Source organism: Rhodnius prolixus, unplaced genomic scaffold, assembly GCF_049639745.1.
Source record: "Rhodnius prolixus isolate KJV_2025 unplaced genomic scaffold, Rpr scaffold_2, whole genome shotgun sequence".
Classification (NCBI taxonomy): domain Eukaryota; kingdom Metazoa; phylum Arthropoda; class Insecta; order Hemiptera; family Reduviidae; genus Rhodnius; species Rhodnius prolixus.
The window spans coordinates 45,233,460-45,253,979 of record NW_027411592.1 but is presented as its reverse complement, the minus strand read 5'-3'; the positions used below and the strand labels follow the sequence as shown (position 1 = coordinate 45,253,979).

Sequence of the window (20,520 nt, the reverse complement as noted above, 5' to 3'; positions counted from 1 at the left end):
TGGTATTTTATAAATTGTGTTTAAGTTATACTTAGTGCGCGATATACAGTTTTAGTGCGAATAGTGTTGTGAATTAATTTAACTAGTGTCAAGTGCCAAGTGCTATTGGACTGGTGATCTATTGAGATGCTGATGAACTTGGATATTCTTTAAACAAGGTAAGACTTTATTATCAAGTACTTATTTTAAATTATATTTTTATTATTCTTGCATGATAACAGCATGTTATCATTTAATTATTACTTACAAATTAATCTTAACGCTAAGTCTTGACTTCGTTCATAGTTGGTTATCCTTTATTTTGAATAGTACAAAAAGTATTTAAATTGATTTCTAAATCTTTATAATGTGTTCATTAATCTTTATGTTAATAAGTGGCTACAATTATCTCAGTTGGGTTGTTATTGTTACGGTTTTGTGTTGATTGTCCAGAGTTACTTCGAGCTAGCACTTTCCTTGATCTTACTGATTCTTAGAAGTTTCCGGTTTATATGGATCTTAGATCTTCATTTCGTAACCTTCTTAGAGGGAAGATTTTTGTTTACATTTTCTATAGATTTCAAGTTCATTTCATGTAGGGATTGACTTTAAAGAGTGTATCAGAGTTATAGGTTTTTGGGCTCTCATATTGTTTCGGTAAATGGCTTTCTGATTGTGTATTTCTACTCTTTCTAAGATACCCATACGTCTCCTTTTTTCCTGAATATAACAGTCATTGTGTTGTTGATACTGTCCAGTAGATGACTGTGTCTGATAAGGAGGTTTGAGTAAGTTGTGTTTGTACAAGCTGATGAGTTCTTTGTATCTGTCTTGGATTTCTCTACCGCTCTGGTCAATGTAGGTACTATCACTGTCTGGACATACCGCTGATGTCATAAAGGTTGTTAGTTTCGATTTGTGCACAGATTCCCAGTGTTGATGGTCCTAAACGCGGTTTTGTGGCCTAGTCTCTTGGAAAGGTTACATAGTTAGTAAGCCTCGTTTCCGATGTAAGTGAAAGTGGCGAAAATATTGGGTTTGTTATTGTTTTGGCCTGGGATTGGGCAATGTGTGTTTGTACTAAGTAATTTATTAATAATGTTGGTGATCTAACTGTTGTTTGTGGCTGTTGTACGAATTATGTTGAGTTCTCACTCATAGTTTATGTAATAACTCTACTATTACAACGGAAAGAACTCTAGAATTGTTCCAGATATTCTTTATTAGGGTTTTATACAATTTAGTATTTCAACTCAAATTGACATACGTTTTTATATCAAATGGCAATTAATACCAGTAACTAAACAACACTATAACAGTTTAGAGGTTTAGTTTTCAGTCTGTCAGGTGTCTGAGAGCGACTAGTTCATGTTGAATAGAATGGTAGGAACTGTTGTGTATAATAGTGTCAGTGGACGTGGGCTTTCTGAATATTCTGAATTCTAAGTTGTTGTCTCTAACAGTAAGTGCGATATCCAGGGACTTTTCTCGTTCTAATATTCATGCGTGAAAATGATGTTAGGGCGATGTCTGTTTAGTTAAGAGAGTAATTTACATATCTTGACATCTGGTTTGAGTATGAGTAAAGTATTTTGGCGGAAGACAAGTGGCAGGGGAATTATTGCAATCGTCATAATATTTATTTATCATTAGATATATTTAATGTTTTTCAAGTCATGGGACAAAAATAAAATCTATCTAAAAGGTACAAAGATCTGCACAATAATTGCACTAAACTTATTTACTTAGGAGATTGGGCAGTTTGTGATTAATATGTTTTATTTTGTATCTATCACAGATACAAATGAATGTTCTATTTCTACGAGGGTCGTTTGAAAAGTCCGCGCAAAAATAAAAACTACTTAATTTTTTGGGGTAAACCTTTTTTATTTTTCAACATAGTCTCCTTTTAGGCTTATACACTTCGTCCAACGCTGCTCTAGTTTGTTGATCCCTTCCGAATAATAGGATTTGTCCTAGTCTGAAAAATAGCCATTCGTTTCTGCAATCACCTCCTCGTTTGAATAAAATCTTTATATAGATATATAGATAGAAATGAGCATTAACTGAACTCTGTAAAAATATGCAGATTGCAATAAGTAATTAGTTGAGAACAATTAACAGTTTCTCCATTTAACAGTTGCAGTATTTACAGAATACAAATTTCTGTTTGAAAACAGAACAAATAAATTCTGAAAATCATCGACACCCAAAAAGAATTAAAACACAACAACACAAATACAAAAACTTCACACAAATGTTAATTTAAGTTTTTAAAAACCATTGCAATTGTTGACCAAGTAAAGTAGACCACCCGACGAGCATGACGAATAAGTTTTATGACTTTGATGACTTGTGAAGCCAAAGTGGTGCGACATTTAGTCTCCTCTGGTCCAACACTAAGTGTGGAAAGATTCAGAGCAGGTAGATACTGTTCTGTGGTAACAATAACACCGGATATTGTCGGCCGGTTGAAGAAATAACAAATGATGAGTTGGTGTGTAATGCTTAGGTGGTCTAAATAAAAAATAGGTATCAACTATCCCCCGATTTACACTGTGAAGGTAGGTTCCTTAGAAAACCGTGTCAATCGAAACCATACATTTTTAAACGTAAAACCGTGTAAATCGAAAATAAACGAAAATGTGCATAATTCATTCATTAATTTCATTGTAAAATAAAATAAAATACATATCTCTTAGAAATCCAGGGTCTATTCAAAAAATGACAAAAAATATAGGTATATGTAGGTAATTCATGTTACATAGAGAAACAAAAAATATATATTAAAAATTTTAATTACAGTAACCACTTTCGTTGACTGTTAACCTTTTCTTCCTGATTGATATGATACCCTTTCATCGATAGTATTTGATGTGATTCCAGTTCGATGTTAGATAAATTAGAAACAACTTCAACTAACAATTGTGTTTGGTTTTTGGTCAAATCTTTATAGACCTCCTCATTTTGAGTGAAGCTTTTATATCTCTTATTCATATCTTCAACTACATCTGGCCATAATTTTTTCCAGCAGAAATCTAAGATTGTAAAGTTTGACTGTAGATACAAAATGGATTCCCATTTTTAAATAGGAATAAATGGAATTCAGAATAGTTTGAAATTAAAAAATTGGTAAGAAATATTAACGCTAATGTTACCAAGCGAACGAAATTAAAAAGTGACAGCAGAATGTTTTTTTAAAATCCCATATTTTAAAACTCGTGTAAAAGAGAAATTGTGTAGAGTACCTTGAGAATCAGGGAATAAGTGTATAATAGCTACAGTATTAAAATAAATACTATAATAATTCATATTTAAGAAACAAAATCTTTTTTATATTGTTTTAATAAATTTAATTATTAATTAAATAATAATGGTAAACAGTTCGAACAGAAAAACACCTTTTCTCATTAGAAAGATAATTTTTTATGTATAAACGAAATCCGCCTAAAGATACCTTGGTGAGAAACATAGTCTAAACTGTAGTGTAAATGAGTCTTCCACAAGCGTTTGAATCAGCCCTGTAGGAGTATTTAATCATTATTTAGTAAATAAAAAGCATATCAAGGCATCCAGGTTTCCTGAAATACCTGAAAGAAATCTACGTAAGTATCCCAAACTAAGAAAAGCAATTTAGGATCTCAAGATCGTCAAAACAATTCTGTGTATCGCTTCAAGAAGTTACCTCTCGCCTTCATTTTTTTTTTAAATTGCTCCCTTATATTATTTGGAGTAGCTCTGTTACTAAAATGAGGGTCCGGTAAGTCCTCTACAAAGAGTTTTTGAAATTAGCCCCAGCAAGACCAGAATAATGTATCGACACGACGCTAAGGTCAGCTGAGTTTTCCACGTTTTCAGAGGAAGAGTTTTGTTAAAACAGTTTTCTTATCAAAAGTGATACGCTTGGAGAGCAAATAAAACTAAAATGTATTTATTTATCTTTTTAATTACTCGTAGCACTAATAAGCGCGTCAATTATGTGGTAAAAGCGGTTTCGGTAAGCCAAAATTCATAACATAACCGAATAATTCCAAATTAATTCTGATCAAACATTATGAAAGAGGCTACTTAGTAAACCACGATCATGGAGGAACTTTAAACAAAATATCAGTTAAAAGGTGGAATTTAAATAGAACACAATTATGGATTAAAGAAATGTGGATTACAACTGTTACTTTTACGCCACAACTATTGCGAAAAAACTACTATAAAAACGTTATTGATTTTTTTTTTACTCCAAAGATCCAGGTGCTGGAAAAAAAAATGTTTAAAATTTTGTGTGTGTAATAAATTATAAACTTTTAGCTGACGTAACAGGCAGCAAAAGGAAGACCAATTAGTCTAGGTAAATCACTTAGCAACCATTGATGGTAACCACTTCAACTAGACCACAGCCAGGGCCGCTTTGCTTGGTAACCTTACTTTTGTAGGTTGCCTCTTAGACTTCTACTTGCGGTTTGAAAATGACTCTGCTATTGGAGTATGTAAAAGGTCTGGGAGCAGTCCCAGCGGGGTATCATTACCCAAAAAGAGGACCACATAAAAGTCAAAGCCATTGTACTGACCGCACCACACATCTTACAATATTTCTTTGTAGGTATTTCTGAAGTAAAACAGCATAAACAAAAAAGGGGCAGATAATAATTTATAATATGACAATTTAAAGAAAGTATCAACATAAGGTTACTTCAAAGGAAACCGAATGTACAGAGAGATAAAAAAGTGAAGAAGTTGCAAAGAAACAGAAACTTCAATTGACGGAATATGTTTGATTTCTTTGAATACAAAATTCTTGCAGTTATCTGACAGCAACAACTATCAAGATATTTATTGGTTTTGAATGTGATTCGTAATAATTATTAAGCTTCTTCAGCAAATTCTTTATACAAATTATTTCTTCATTATATTTTCATTCTTAGTGAGTATAGTTTTTGTTTTCAGGGATTTATCCTGTACTAATAGAGCATTGGTTACAGAAATTACATTAAATGCAATATTATCTTCTCCTCTTTAGTTAACTTTTTGTTCTGTTCTTTAACCGTTCTTCAGTTATGTTTTCTTAATTTTCTAATCGTTACTTTTGTCTTCATTATAATTTATTGTAATTATAACTTTATTATAATATACTTAAATATATATTTTAGGGATTCTTCTTAGATTTTATGCGATGGGAATTCTGAATGTATGTATAAAAAATCTACTACATAGACCGTATGAATATTTGTAACAAAAATTATTTAATCAAAAGAAAATTACAAAAATTGGATTATCTAAATTTGTTTATTCTTCAGCGTTAAATTAAATTTCCTTTTACCTCGAGTTTCAATTGAGTTGGTTCCTCTTTGTTCCAAACTTCTAACAAATTACATTGGCAAAGATTAATCATTAAGAAATTAATGAACCAATGTCTTTGCTCTTCATCCTTGAAATTAGCAAGACTTTGATCTGATATTCTGTGTTAAAAACAAAAGAAGCTTAAGTAATGGGAATAATCCGATAATGTGCAAAATTTTAAATGCTTTATTATTAAAAAGAAGCGAATAAATACTTTAAAAAAATATAACAAATGCTTTAAGTAATCTTCTTTACCTTTTTAAGAAGGCTTTAGTTTTTATTGTGATTCTTAAAATAACAAATATTTCTCTTAGCATTTCCTAACAATGCCTAACTGTCTTGAATCACGCCTCTCAAGCGTGGTGTTGACTTCCGGACATTATTTGTAATGAACGTGCCACTTATTCAGAATCTTGGCATCTCTCTGCGTACCCTCGCCTGAACCACATAAACAATAAATTTCAAATGAGTTAGTTGACTGAAACTATTTAGGTTTAGCATACCATACAGCTCGAACCAGATTCACTCTTAAACGTTGAATTCATTACTGACGATTACATTCTCTGGCAAACAGTTAGAGGGTCATTGAAAATCTGTTGAAAGTCAGTTAATTTTACTTTAAAATCTGCGAAGTCTATGCAAATGTCATAGTTGTTCTCTTCAAATCTAAAATAAAAGCTATCATTGGGCAGTTTGTGATTAATATGTTTTATTTTGTATCTATCACAGATACAAATGAATGTTCTATTTCTACGAGGGTCGTTTGAAAAGTCCGTGCAAAAATAAAAACTACTTAATTTTTTGGGGTAAACCTTTTTTATTTTTCAACATAGTCTCCTTTTAGGCTTATACACTTCGTCCAACGCTGCTCTAGTTTGTTGATCCCTTCCGAATAATAGGATTTGTCCAAGTCTGAAAAATAGCCATTCGTTTCTGCAATCACCTCCTCGTTTGAATAAAATCTTTTTCCCGCCAGCCATTTCTTCATATTGGGGAACAAATAGTAATCCGAGGGAGCCATAGGGGGGATGTGAAACGAGTTGGAACCCTATTTCCATTAATTTTGCGACCACAACTGCTGAAGTGTGAGCTGGTGCGTTGTCGTGATGGAAAAGGACTTTTTTGTGGGCCAATCGTGGGCGTTTTTCTTGCAGCTCGGTTTTCAAACGGTCCAATAACGATGAATAATATGCACCTGTAATAGTTTTACCCTTTTCCAGATAGTCGATGAGGATTATTCCTTGCGAATCCCAAAAGACAGTCGCCATAATCTCTCCGGCCGAAGGAACGGTCTTCGCCTTTTTTGGCGCAGATTCCCCCTTGGTAACCCATTGTTTAGATTGTTCTTTGGTCTCAGGAGTGTAGTGATGTATCCATGTTTCATCCATAGGGACGAAACGACGCTTAAAGTCCTGCGGATTCTTCTGGAACAGCTGCAAACCGTCCTTGCAACACTTCACACGATTTCGTTTTTTGGTCAAGCGTGAGCAATCGCGGCACCCATCTTGCGGATAGCTTTGTCATGTCCAAATGTTGATGCAAAATATTATGTACCTGTTCATTCGAGATGCCCACAGCACTAGCAATCTCACGCACCTTCACTCTTCTGTCATCCATCACCATATCATGGATTTTATCAATGATTTCTGAAGTAGTAACCTCAACAGGGCGTCCAGAACGTTCAGCGTCACTTGTGCCCGTATGGCCACTCCGAAAATTTTGAAACCACTTATAAACTGTTCTAATCGAAGGTGCAGAGTCACCATAATGTTTATCAAGCTTCTCTTTAGCCTCCTGAGGCGTTTTGCCTTTCATAAAGTAGTGTTTAATCAACACACGAAATTCTTTTTCGTCCATTTTTTGAAAATCACTCGACTTCCTCGATTCAAACGAATGCCAAACACAAAGAAATAGACCGATCTGGCTGAAACTTGGTGTGTGTTCTTCCAAGAGATGCTACAAACTAAACATAACCTCGATACGCGCCAGTGGTGCTATCTCTCTGACTTTGCACGGACTTTTCAAACGACCCTCGTACATCTATTCCTGTATAAAATGTGTATAAAATTCTTAATATAAGACATATCTCAAGAATTTGTTTAGCATTCTCTGATGTTTAAGCAAATTGATAGGCCATTTGAAAATTCCATGCTGATGCAGTGTTAGTCTCATTTCCAACAAGAGAAAATAAAAAATTAGTAGTCCGATTCAGAGGTGGAAAGAATGTAACAATTAATTTCTTACCGTTGTTAAAAGTGATGCGCACAATAAATTTTGGTCCAATGTCAGTTCTAAATATATCACTCTAACTGTTGATTATTAATTTGAACATTACGTTCAATTATTGGAGAAATTTGTTTTTTGTTTTTTTGAAAATAAGTACCTTTTCTCTTGGTTTCATTAATTTTGATTATTCAAAGGTGAAAATATTCAGAAATTTCAGCTGTAATTTAAGTTATTCTTTACACTAAACTTTTAAATAAGTGATGTCTCATTTAGAAATTTTAAATTTATTTTCTTCTTCTCTATTTCTTGTAGATATTCCATGAGATTCACAAACTGAGTTTCAGATGAGCTCTTGTGAGGATAAATACAAGAGTGACACAGGTGTAGCTCTATTTCCCAGAGGAATGGACAGCCGCCAGTTCTGTATCAATCTTAAGCCCTGGTTGTCTGTCTGGAGGCTGCCTTTTCTATTCCCTTGGGTATTCAGCTTTGGATCAAACTAGCAACAAGAATATCCTAGAGGATTTTTTTGTTTTTTAAGAGACATTATTTAACTTTACAAACATTGGACTAGTTTCTAAAAAGAATTGGTTCTGTGTTCTAGATTTTTTTTTTTTTTTTTTAATCCATTTTCTAATGTTTTAAAGTTCTTTTTTTTTTCTTTCGTTTTTCTATTTTCCAAAAGTGGAACCCTTTCAGTTATTGTTTTTACTTGTCAGTGAGTCACTGTTATTTTACATCGCATATAACAGTGTGATTATGTTTCCAGCCTATTTTCATTTATTAAAGAAGGAGTTTTTATTTTGAATCTTCATCTTCGCATTAAATGCAGTAAAAATATTTAAAATCAAATTCCTTCTAAACTTTCTCTAAGCAATCCATGTTCCTCCATAATGAAAAATTTGTGTACAGAATCACTGGTAATAGACTGAAATAATAATTATTATAATTTTGGCAGGAGAAATAAATGGGTTTGTTCAGTTAATTGAACAGCACAAACTTTTGATACTTTTATTCGATGTTAGTGAAATATAAGCAACAGACACAAGTTAACGTAATCCAAAATATTTAGATTGGAGTTTAAATACAAGAAAAAAAGACGGAGATTTATACCTCATTGATTGCACTTAATAAAACCTTCATTATTTGATCGTATAATCAAAAATAACTAAGATTGCTGAAAAATATAAAAATAAAATATTTTGATAGTATTAATTCTTCGCAAATTTTAAAAGCAGAAAAAAATTGAATAAATTAAAATGAAATTTTGTCTTTGCTGCTGTACAGACTTTTTGTTTAGAATATAGATGCTTGATTGAACTTAAAAAAGTGAGTAACAAATCATTCTAACAACTAATGTAAACATTTCCAACATGAATAACTCACTATTAGGTATTCAAAATAGAGTCCACTAAAGTGAGTTTCTTCACACTTCATAAAAATTGTTTTATTTTGCATCTCTGAACCACTGTGCAAAGTGTCCATCTGTAAATGCTTCAGTTGTCTGATTCATTAAAAGTCGTAAAACCTTTAAAGCTTCTCTCTTTAACACAAAATTCCAACTGCACCGTAATCTGTGTCGAAATAGTGTAGATTGCAGAGGAAGATTTTGTATTTTAATATGTTGTGTGAAAAAATGGTATTTTTAAAGCAAAGTGAGGCTAGGAAAGTGATTTGTTTTCACTCTTAAAAAAAATAAAGACTAGGTTCCTAGATATCACTTGACTTTATGGAACCGGTTCCTTAAAATTTAGTATGCCATCACTGGTTACAACCACTTATCCTTCAGGTTATTCAAACCCTGCGAGAATTTGGCTAGTTCTAACAAAGTTCTGCAAATATGAATGCTGGGTAAAATATGGTCTATGCTGATAGTAAAGATTTTAGATATGGATTTAGGAACTCTACTACCCGCTCAAGAATATATGCATAAAATACCACCTAACGCAGCATCTGGATCCATATTTATGAAAACTGTTGACATAGTAGGAATGAAAAACAAATTTAATTGTCGAACTGAAAATACTCCAGCATAATTAGCAAAGAAGCCAATATACTCTCTGGTAGAAATATTCCCCCACACTGAGTGCTTGCTACTTTGAATTCCTCAATGCCAAACCAACTTTACTGATGTACTTTCTTATGCAATGAGGCTATAGCGCTCTTTTTTTCCTCTTTTTCCTAAGGGGGAGGAGGAGGAGAGAGTGGACCCTTTTATACATAGTATTAGAGTAACATTGGATAGTATCTGGGCGCCATCTTTTTGAGATTACATCTGCACATTGAGACTCATTTGGATCTTGGCCGGGTTTGCTGGAGTTAGTTAGGGTGTATGGTTAATGCAAGAAGGGTCTCCCTTTTACACTAGACACATATCTACATTCACGAGCACACCAATGTTCAAGTAGAAAAACATTATTCCGAATGTCTATGCTTGGCACCCTTGATGTTATGTTCTTTGGGAAGTGGTAGAGTGTGAGGCGCAGAATGTGCCGAAGGGAGCCCTAACCAAATGTACATACACAATATTGTTGGGCTAATATTACTAAAGCACATTGCCAAGGCAAGTCGGGCTAAATAATTACATTTTATTTATTGCTTCTCTTTAAACAGTTTCTTTTTTAATTATTGTACGTTATTTGTATTCTTTTAAAACAATTAATGCTCCATCTTGAAAATTCCAAAGTCCTTCAAGGCTATCAGTTTGGCTCCAGGAAGCATCGTACCAGCATTCAACAATATGAACACCATTGCTTCCTCCTATCAGTAGAAGGTGCTCGGCTGCCTTCTTTGATTGAAGCAACACTTCGATCGGTCGCTGTTTATAAATTTTTCCGAGTATTGAGTCTGTATATCTTCTAAGATGTGATAAGATGTCTTTCAAAATCAGGCTGAATGAAATCAAAAGTTAAAAGATATTAACGGAGATGTACGGTGAGCGTGCAGAAAGAGGTTGTCGTCAATAATCTGCCAATATTGCAACAAAATTGAAATATGGAAGATAAGAATTTTAATGTGCTACGATGGTTAATGCAACTAATAAGAGTTGAAATGGAAACATCACTCAACATGATGTGCTTAAACATTTTTGGGAATTTAATCTGATAGTATCGATGCATTAGTAAACTACTAATGGTGGTAACTAATACAATAAAGTTCATTTAGCTATGATTTAAAGGATTTACTTAAAGTAGCTTCAAAATAGCCCAGGATGTGTAGCCTAGAATGTATCGTATACATGATGTTCAGAAAGGGAATTTCATAACTTTAAATAATAGAGATCAATGATTATTTTAAATTCTTTTTATTTTCAACATCCTACTTAGCCACCTGCAAGCGTATCTCATCTTCATTTAATTGAAAGTATTTCTTAAAAGGGGGCTTATACTTTTATCAGTCACACAACTTATAGTGTAGCTAGCGTTGAACGAAATGATCTAGTACGTGTCTCAGGTTTCTCCACGAAGTAAACTAATTACTTCCAATTTTTCCCCCGCCTTACAATCTTAGGATACTAAGATTTTTCTATTCATTTCTCTAAGATAGTGTTCACGATAGGGCGAATCATAGTTTCTCTCCCATTCCGCTCTGATAACATTATAAATCTACGAAAGGAACCCTCCTCTACTGTTGCTTACTATATTCCCCTTTTTTGTGTGCACCAGACTTGCAGCTCGGTGTTGGACCAAGTGGCACACACTGTTCTGTGTCTCAATAACACAACATCTGTGCTTCATGCACTCGCTCTTCATTTCTTCATGTACTCCTTCACTATTGCTCCCCTCCTGAGTTTTTTTTTTTTCTTCCCGAATAAAAAAAATAATTCAACTATCTTATCCATCCCAGTAGCCACATTATATTGTAGTTTTCTAAAAGGAAAAACAAATTTATATACAATACATTTCATTTTTCATACTTAAACGTGACTATTTTACAAAGTTGTGGTTGAAATAAATGCTAATCTATTCTGTACAGTTTTCACAGTGTTTACATATTGTTATGGGAAGCTGTCAATTTATCTCTGTCATATGTTACTTTAGATTTATTATTAATTTTTTCCCTCTTGTACTTCATGTCTAGAATGAAGTTGAGTTGTGTTTCAATCCGTAAAGTGAAGCAACTGTTGCTTCGTTGAGTTGGGTTTCCATTAAGCTTGCACAGATTACGTTCCACCTTAAAGAAAATTTCCTTTTAGGAAATGATGCTTCATTTTCTTGTAGAAGGAATTCAGCACTTTCCGTTGCTGTTTCCATGCCTTAAACCGTCTGTCCGGCAGGTATCCTTTTTTTATGAAGGAATAGTAATTGAAACTTTTCAAAATGGTTATGGGCACCCAAAGTTAAGTTAGCGTGAAGTAAACATTTAAAATAATATGGTAACTTGCAAATTTGAAGTAATATTTAGGGATAAATATATAAAAGGAATTTGAACCAAATTATTGAATTTAAATTATTATCCCATGACTTATGTGTATGACTTTGTTACAAATCTAATGCAATTTAAAGTTTAAAGCAACATTTTTCCAAAGATCTGAAAAAAATAAATATTTTTTTGAGAAAAATTTCGGAAGTTCTTCAAGTTGGTAATAACTCACGGCAACTTTAATGGAAAGAAAAAAGTCGATGAGTTTAAATTAATATTAAAAAATCTTTTAATGCAAACCTAATGAGAACCATTTTTTATATTCTGTTTTATATTCCATAATTCGTAATTATAATTTTTTTTTTTTAATTTATTTTGTAATTTACAATCTGTATACATTGTATACAATAAGTAAATATGGAGAGAGTGATGAACTGGTGCGGGAGGAGAGAAACTACTCAGCGGTAGCACTCTCTATATGAGAGAGGAGAATAGGAGGAGGAGAATTGGAGAAGGAGATTACGAGGAGGAGAGAGGAGAGATAGGAGAATAATGGCGTTTAGGCCTTCAGACTTCAAGGAAATCGCAGAGCCACTGGCGATTCAGTCAACGAGGAGTATTAGGGATGTCAGAGGAAGCGAGAGACAGTACAAGAGGATTAGAGCTAGTCGAGAGAGTAGTATGGAATTTTTGGTATTTAGTCTTGGCGAGATGGTGTACGAAGGGAATATTGAAGTCGTTGTGAAGAGTGAGGTTAGTCACATAGAAAGTTGCGAGGCCACTGACGATTCAGTCGGCGAGGAGAACCGATAGGAATGTCAGAGGAGGCGAGAGGATTTGGGCAAGTAGAGAGAGCAGTATGGAACTTTGGTGTACGAATGGGATGTTGAGGTCGTTATGAAAAGTGAGGTTAGTTACGTAGAAAGAAGCGTCACAGCTATCTGTCGGAGGAGTTTTGACTGAAATGTCTTGTACTGCCCGTATGTTTGTTGGTTTGGCTGAACCCCCCACAGCTCTAGTCCGTAAGTCCACATAGGTTTGAGAATAGTGTTGTTTGAGTTCAATGGGTAATTTGGAGCGTCGTCCAAGAAGTAATTATAAAGATAAAGTTGTTTCTATTTAGAGCAAACTTCAGCTACTGATTAGATGTAGCCGAATCAAATCCATATTTTATACTTATTGTTTTATTCAAAGAGAAATAAAGAAATAATAATAATATTTGATGCAAATAACTCCCTCACAAAACATTAATAATATCTGAACACATCGTAATTTAGAGAAAATAATAACTGCCCCAGAGTGAATGTAAGTAGCAAATCTTTTCAATGAATCAATCAGCAAACTCACCATTAAGTGAATGTTTACAATTTTTTAGATAATATAAACAATTATCAATATAAATAAACCATAATCATTGCCTTGATATGCACGTAGATTGCATTGATCAGACGAAACCCCGTAAAAACATTGAGGGTTAGCATACAAATAAATCCTTCACAGAAGAATTATCCTTGTTTATTTATTATAACTTGGTCTTATTATTCGAGGATTTCTTATGCACCCTTCTTTCTTATTTCAGATTATTCACTTCTCTTTTCCGGCCGGCCTCATTCTTATTTATTCCTTCAAAAGAAGAAAAGGAGATGCTTCTTTTGAAGGAATCTTTTTCTTCGAAAACGTTATTTTATATCTAAATATTTGCTATTTACATGTGCAACGTTGGTATCAAGTTTAACTAAATCCTTTTTAAAACAAACTGTTAGAAGATAAGTTGATTTTTATAGTTAAACTTTAAATGAAATAATTATTGTTACTGAATTTTTTACAAATTCAGTAACAATAAGTTAATAAATTAGATTTACACAAAGGAAAGTTACATGTTTCCTGCTTAATTAGAATTTGTGTGCTTTAAGGACTTGTAAGCTCAGTTTATCTCAAATCAGTTGCATACAGAAACACGATGTTTGTATTTCCGGATCCTTTTCTTCCACTCAGAAACTTTCCTGGTCAAAACTGTGGATAAACACTTCAGCCTGATCACTGGTGAGTATTTTGTTATACTTCGTACAGATACGAGAGCACGATTAAAAACTAAAGCTTGGAAATTGCTTAACACTTTTGATTTGCTAACCTTTTCATATTCAGAATGTCACATCGATGGACTGTCTTGTTCTACCCAAATCTAGGAGAAGATCGCCTTTTTATGCTCAGATTGTTCCCAACACCTTCGAGAAATGTCGCGTAATGGTAAATGTTAGCCAATAGAAACTGTTATTTGGCGTTTACATCCTCCATCTACGTCATTTTATCTGTAGCCGAATGTATCATCTGAGAATTTTAAAGATTTACTCACTAATAAAATCTATATGTTGTTTAGATTAAAAGAAAATTGTTAAATTTGTTTACATGTTAAAAAAAAAAATTGACTTTAACAAGCTTCGGGTAACATGAAGTATCAACCAATTGTAATTGTGAATTTTTACCAAAAAATTTGACCAATTTGTCTAATTTGTCAAAGATTGAATCAACCAAAAAAAATATTATATTTTCTTTTAGTCAGTGCTTATTAGATTTTTGGAAGCAATGGTTTAAACCCAACAATTTAGAAATTATACTACGTATAGAATATAATAGAATAGATTAAATTAGGGCGGCCTCAAGGCCTACGCCACCGCGACCCCTATGCATCTATTGTGGCTCCCCGACTTTAGAGCTCACTCTCCAGACCCGTCCGCTTAATCAGACTCTTAATTCTGGAGATTGGCTCCTGGGTAAAACTCTCAGGCCTTGGTTTTTCCTCCCCGAGAAGTAACATCCTTAGCCATTCAAGACCCTCACACTGACACAACACGTGCAGTATCGTTTCCTCTTCTTCCTAACAGAACCTACAGAGGCTATCATCCGCCAGGCCCATGCGATGCATGTGTTTTCTGAGCCTGCAGTGGCCGGTTAATAGGCCTACAATTATCCTTATAGCACCACGGCCTTGCCGGATTAATTCTGCGGTCAGCCTCGGCGAATAGCCTCTGATGAACTCCTTCGCCTGTCTATACTACGTAAGCTAGCTCTAAATATACAAAGACATAAACTATAATAATTATCCACAATGGTGTTACAATCCAGTAAAGATGTTATTATTATTTTGTAGTAGCCATTTGTGCCACTTCTAGTAATCATAATCTCCCAGATCACATTTTCATATTTGAAATCGCCTTACACCTTGCAAGTTTAAATTGATTTGAACTTTCTCATTTATATTCATTCACTCACCATCTGCACTGTAGGAGGTTAAGCAACTAGCGTCTTTTAATTAATAATAACGAAGGAGAAGATAGATAAAAAGGAAGTAACTGAATGAAATAAAGACGGAATTTGAAAGAAATTAATGTTAGGTAACCGAGGAAGGACTGAATGGCTCTCCTTGTGAATCAAGAAGTATACAAATAAATAATTATATACCGTTCAGCTAAGATATTTCCTAATCAATAATTATTAACTTATGTCTGATTTAGGTTTGCTAATAGCGCCCTGCATCAACCCATTTATTTTTTAAATATAATTGGAGCCTATATTCATTTATATTACGAGAAAAATTTTCAGCATCTTGGTGTAGTCAATGTGGTATTACATTCTAGACCTAGTTTGAGTGAAGTAAGCAGTACATACAGGCTAAAACTAACTCAGATGAAATTCCGATTCAGCAAAGGGAATGGTTGATGAACTACATTCAGAGAGAACCAAGCTGGAGTGGCTAAGGTGAGTGCAATGTTAATATTACAAGAATTACTTCAAATACTACTGATATTATATCAAAGTCTCGCTACCTCTTAAATTTAATTAATTCTGCTTTATACTCATGTTCTCCTCTATTTATATAATTACACTAACCTTTGAACTTCTTGAATATAATCCACTGCAACTATAATTATCTGCAAGTTTTTATTTGTAAATTAAGTTAATGTTTTGTCAAAACCTGAAAGTCTTCTTTCTTTAAATGAAGAATAAATTTATTAATTGCATTCAGTACAAAATACATATGTACATCTGGCGAATTTCAACTCTATATAATGTGACCTGAATTCGTTGAGAAGTATTGAGAGTCGCCAGGTGTTGCTGGAGAGTTTGATCAAACTAGAAGACTACGTAGATAATGGCACTTTTCGGGATGAAAAGTGCTAGAGAAGGCTTGAGATACGCGATTAGGATGGATTAGTGCGGAAGGTAAAGAAGCGGAAGCGGATTAGTTCTGAAATAAAAGTTATAATGTAGTCTTAATTGAAAACCTAGCCAATAGTATTGACGATTCCTTCGAGAACTTCGATTTGGAAGGACACTGTATTTTTTGGGATACTAGACGGCTAATTGGATTCCGATATTTTTTCTTTGTTTTTTTTTTCCGGCTCCTCGACAGCGTGGCCATTAGCGCCGTCTCGTCCCTTAAAATCACCTCGTGCTCGGATGGCACCTCCTCCACCCTCGTTACATCCTATACTGCTTCCCTGGGAAACAGTATGGAGCCGAGGGGCACTGATTCCGATATTTATGCCAACTTCGGTAGCAGAAATTGTTAGCACACTAACTTTTGGACCATTATGTGCTATATGTTTTAAATGTTTCGAGAATAGAAGAACCTGAAAACAAGTGTTTCGGGTGGGAACTAAATATCCTTTTCTCTTCTAAATCGTAGAACTCTCTGAGAAAAATTGTTCTTATCATTTCATGCTAATAAGGAATGTCACAAATCTAGGGTGGACACACTTAGAACTATCAGTTACAGTAATTACTACAACAGGAAAGCACTACTACATTAGTATTAGACATCTGCAGCAATTTAGCGATAAACATTGCCGAATTAGCAATCTATCAATAAATTCATTTATTAACACGTTTTAATTAAAAGAAACAAAATCTTGGTTTGATTTTAAGTAACAAACACCCAAAATGTATATAAAACTTTAGCGATTAAACAAAAAAATATGTTGAAACAGTTGAAATGTAGGTATTTCTTAATCGTTTATACTCGTATATATTTAACTTCAAGTTTGGTTGAAAATTATTTCCATTTATAATGAATCACACACCTGTAGTCGAAGATTATTAATTCTACATGAGTTCCAGTTGGACAGAGTTAGTAACGAGCAAACTGGGAAACGGAACGATTCGGAATTTAACAAAACTCACTTAATTATCTAACAAATACTGAGGCGTGAAGTCTGTACACTTCTTATTAAATGTGTTATGTTAATTTAGATTTTAATTAACTCGTTCAGTTTTGTACAGTTCACTTCCGTTCTTAGTAAAACACCAGTTTGCCTCGTCACCGTCAAAGAGAGAAAGCTTGCCACCCTCCTATACTCTGTTCTACCTCACACTTATTTTGTACCTTCACTACCCTGTGAAACGCTCGTACTTTAACTGAAACAAATGGCGACAAATTAAGCGTTCCTACACTGTTTTAATAAACAGCACTCTTGTGCACCGATGGAATAGAATATATATACTGTACCAAACGGTAATAATTAATTATGAAGGCAGCAGTAGGGGGTGATAGGGAGAGGAGTGAGATTGTTGTGATATAGTAGATGCACATATACTTATTGGATGCTGGGTTAATCTCCACTCCCAGATGGTGAAAGACCGCGTGAGAAAATGAGGTTGAGAAAGGGGTACAGCGGTAGATGTAGGAGCGCCTCTAGATCAGGTGGTACCCAATAAGGCTGCTGTCAAGCTGAAATATGTACCTTATAGGTGAGTCCAACACACGCCTTGCTGTACGTACGATCGGTTGGAGGTCGGTCTCTTAAAAGCGTTCTATCCCCTTCGGTACAGAAAACAAGTTACAATTAATTGCTTATCATTGTTCATTTTCGTTTTCTATTCTTGTAAGTTTACGATCAAACAGTATTAATAGTAACTAGTATTTTGATAATAAAAAGAAAATCACTAGAAACTAGAATAAATGGTGTATAAGTCAGATAAAATAATGTAAACAAAAAAATTGTAATAAAATTTTCAGGTAGTCAGTGCACTGTTAAAAATGTTTCGGAATTTGGAATTTGTAGGCCAGGGGTGTCAATCTCAATTTCAACACGGGCCAATTGGTGCTACAGGCAAGATGCACGCGGGCCACATCACATTTACAAATTTTGTTAAATTTAGAATCTAAAGTTAGTGTATTCAAGAATATGGATAGAATAATTAATTTCTTTTAAAACCGAATCATTCTGGGATTCCATTGAAAGTGGCAGGCATATCGCTTCCAAACGTCGCCGGAACTGAAACAACGTGTTTATACACGCCCGCAGGCCTTCAGGTAATGCTCTGGGTCACCTGTATACTCGTCTAAAAGAGCTAAAGAGTTAACGAGAGAGGGAATTGTGTGTACGGTAGGGCCCCGTCTTCCTTGAGCCCTATTTTCTTCATAACAATTTTTTACTATTTTCATATTATTTTCAGAACAAAGGGGGCCACAAAAAATTACCTCGAGGGCCCGCGGGCCGCCAGTTTGACATTCCTGGTGAAGGCGGTTAAAGGAAGTGTTTTCTCTTAGTTTCCTTGATATTCCTTTGATAAAAGTGATTTCTGTCATTTAAACTTCCTGAGACGTCATTTATGATTATATTAGTTTTCTAGTTAAAGCGTACACTTCATCTCCAAAGAAACTCCTGAAGATGGCAACAATGGTACCTGCAATGTAGAGAACTGATAAAAGTTTTTGATAAATACTTTGTCTGGCAGTCGCCGAACATTCTTCTTCTATTAATTTAAAGTCTAAGGAGTTATGGAACCTATTATTATTATTGTTATTCTATTATTATTCTTTTGAGTTTTGTAAAGTGGACTGAATCCTCAATACTGATTTGTATTCTTTAATTTGCTGCTTAAACAATTCTGTCTTGTGGAATTGCTTTTTAATTTTCCAGCTTCGTTCAATAATAATTCAAAATGTGATTATGTCTGTAATATATTAAATCTCTACGTAGCATGCATGTTTATTGCATCCCTCTTCCAGCTTAGGACTTTCAATCAATTTGGTGAAGAGCTTTCGACTTCACTTATGTGAAACCAGCCAGGGATACAATAAAATCCACTTAGTTATTGGAGCTCCGATGATTGTTTAAAATGAGAGCTGAGTAATAGCTTAAGTTTACTCCATAGTTTGGCAGAAAAATAGAAATACGTTTCGTACTTAATTCCAGATCAGGGAAAGACGGTGTCACATTTGGCCGAAACTACTGTTCTGTCAGACTTCTTTGGCTGGCCCCTGGTCGAATTCAATATCCAAGATTATCAGCTAAATACTAAAAGAGTTATTTTCTCCTTAATTATGCACTAAATGAATCGAAATAAATATGTTATATGAGCTGATTCAATACTTTAATTTCGAAATAATTCAAATTTCTGCTTAGCACTTTTCTTCACATTCACAGTAGTAGTTTCTTTTTGAATAATCTTTTTTTAATTTTCTTCTTAGTATTAGACAATCTCCTGGAAACAGATAAACTTGGTACCATTCTTTGATTTCTCGTTCATTTATTTTACTTCATTGTAAAATAAAATATTAATGCTATTGTTATAAATAATAGTAGAGTGGCTAGAACCAGGTTTGTTTCACCAGGGCTTTGAGTTTACCAGATGAACGAGAATCGCTAAACCACTGCTCTTGTCACTTATCAAACTAGTTTATTTTTAATAGGAAATCCAGTATTGTCGGCCTTTGAAGCAAAATAAAAGAGAAAAGCGATCGATCGTATGTATCACACCTTGAAATTATATTAAAAAAGAATTAGCTATTAAAAGAATTCTAAAATGAAAAGGGCAAGCGTTATTATAATTCAGATAAATGAGTATTCTACCTGTTCGCCTTTAGGACGTGGAAATCAGTGTTCCATTTTAAGCACATCATTAGAAGCTAATTTTCAACACGTCTTTTAAAAAGGTGGAAGAACCCATTGACCCTTTCTAATTACAGGCCCTGGCGGAGGGGAAGGCTCCGCAAGATACGCTTTTATATATTTATAAAGACGGTATATTCTTAAAAAGATTAAAAAAACTAATTTAATATAAGGTTTGCAGTGGTAAAAATTAATTTTAGATCAAGATAAAGCGGCGGCTAGCACCTAACTGAGAGTCTGGCCCGCAGTAAATAGAAAGAGTAGGACAGTAGAACTGGATAGAGTGAGGAAAGCCTCTTAGCCTGGTTGAACGAAGTGGCTAAACGTTTACAAGATAAGATGTCAATTAAGGTACGCACATTTAAGTGTGCTGTGTCATTAGTGGGTTGTTTGGAGTCGAGATTAACCAGGTAGTGGGAGAGGTGTAGGCAGGGCGGTGCCTTTGTCTTATCATAGTCTTAGCTGAGCTCACACTAGTTGTTTGTAATGTTGGCTAGGCATACACCGATAAATTTTGAAGAGAAAATTATTATGTTGAGTCCATGCTGTAGGATTTTATCTGCAAAATTATCAATTAATTCACATTATCGCTTAGTGAGCGCAGTAACTTTTTCAACAACTAACAACCCGACTTAGTAGAACAATGAGCCTTTACGCTACACATTACGCTCACCCAGGTGAATGAAGCTGGCCAGGTAACCTCGCATCTTATTATTTTGAGCTG

The 20,520-nt window shown here is 34.2% G+C and overlaps 1 long non-coding RNA gene across 5 annotated transcripts in view; it reads left to right on the top strand.

Moving 5' to 3' along the window:
* LOC141449745 (uncharacterized) overlaps window positions 1–20,520 on the top strand; it is a 50,198-nt gene that overhangs the window by 4,172 nt on the left and 25,506 nt on the right. For 3 of the 5 annotated variants that reach the window (XR_012455667.1, XR_012455669.1, XR_012455666.1), the window contains exons 4-6: window positions 13,815–13,944; window positions 15,186–15,336; window positions 15,414–15,657. This is a non-coding gene — a long non-coding RNA (uncharacterized lncRNA). The remainder of the gene's footprint in view (window positions 1–13,814; window positions 13,945–15,185; window positions 15,337–15,413; window positions 15,658–20,520) is intronic. The other 2 variants (XR_012455668.1, XR_012455670.1) reach the window with 2 other exon arrangements.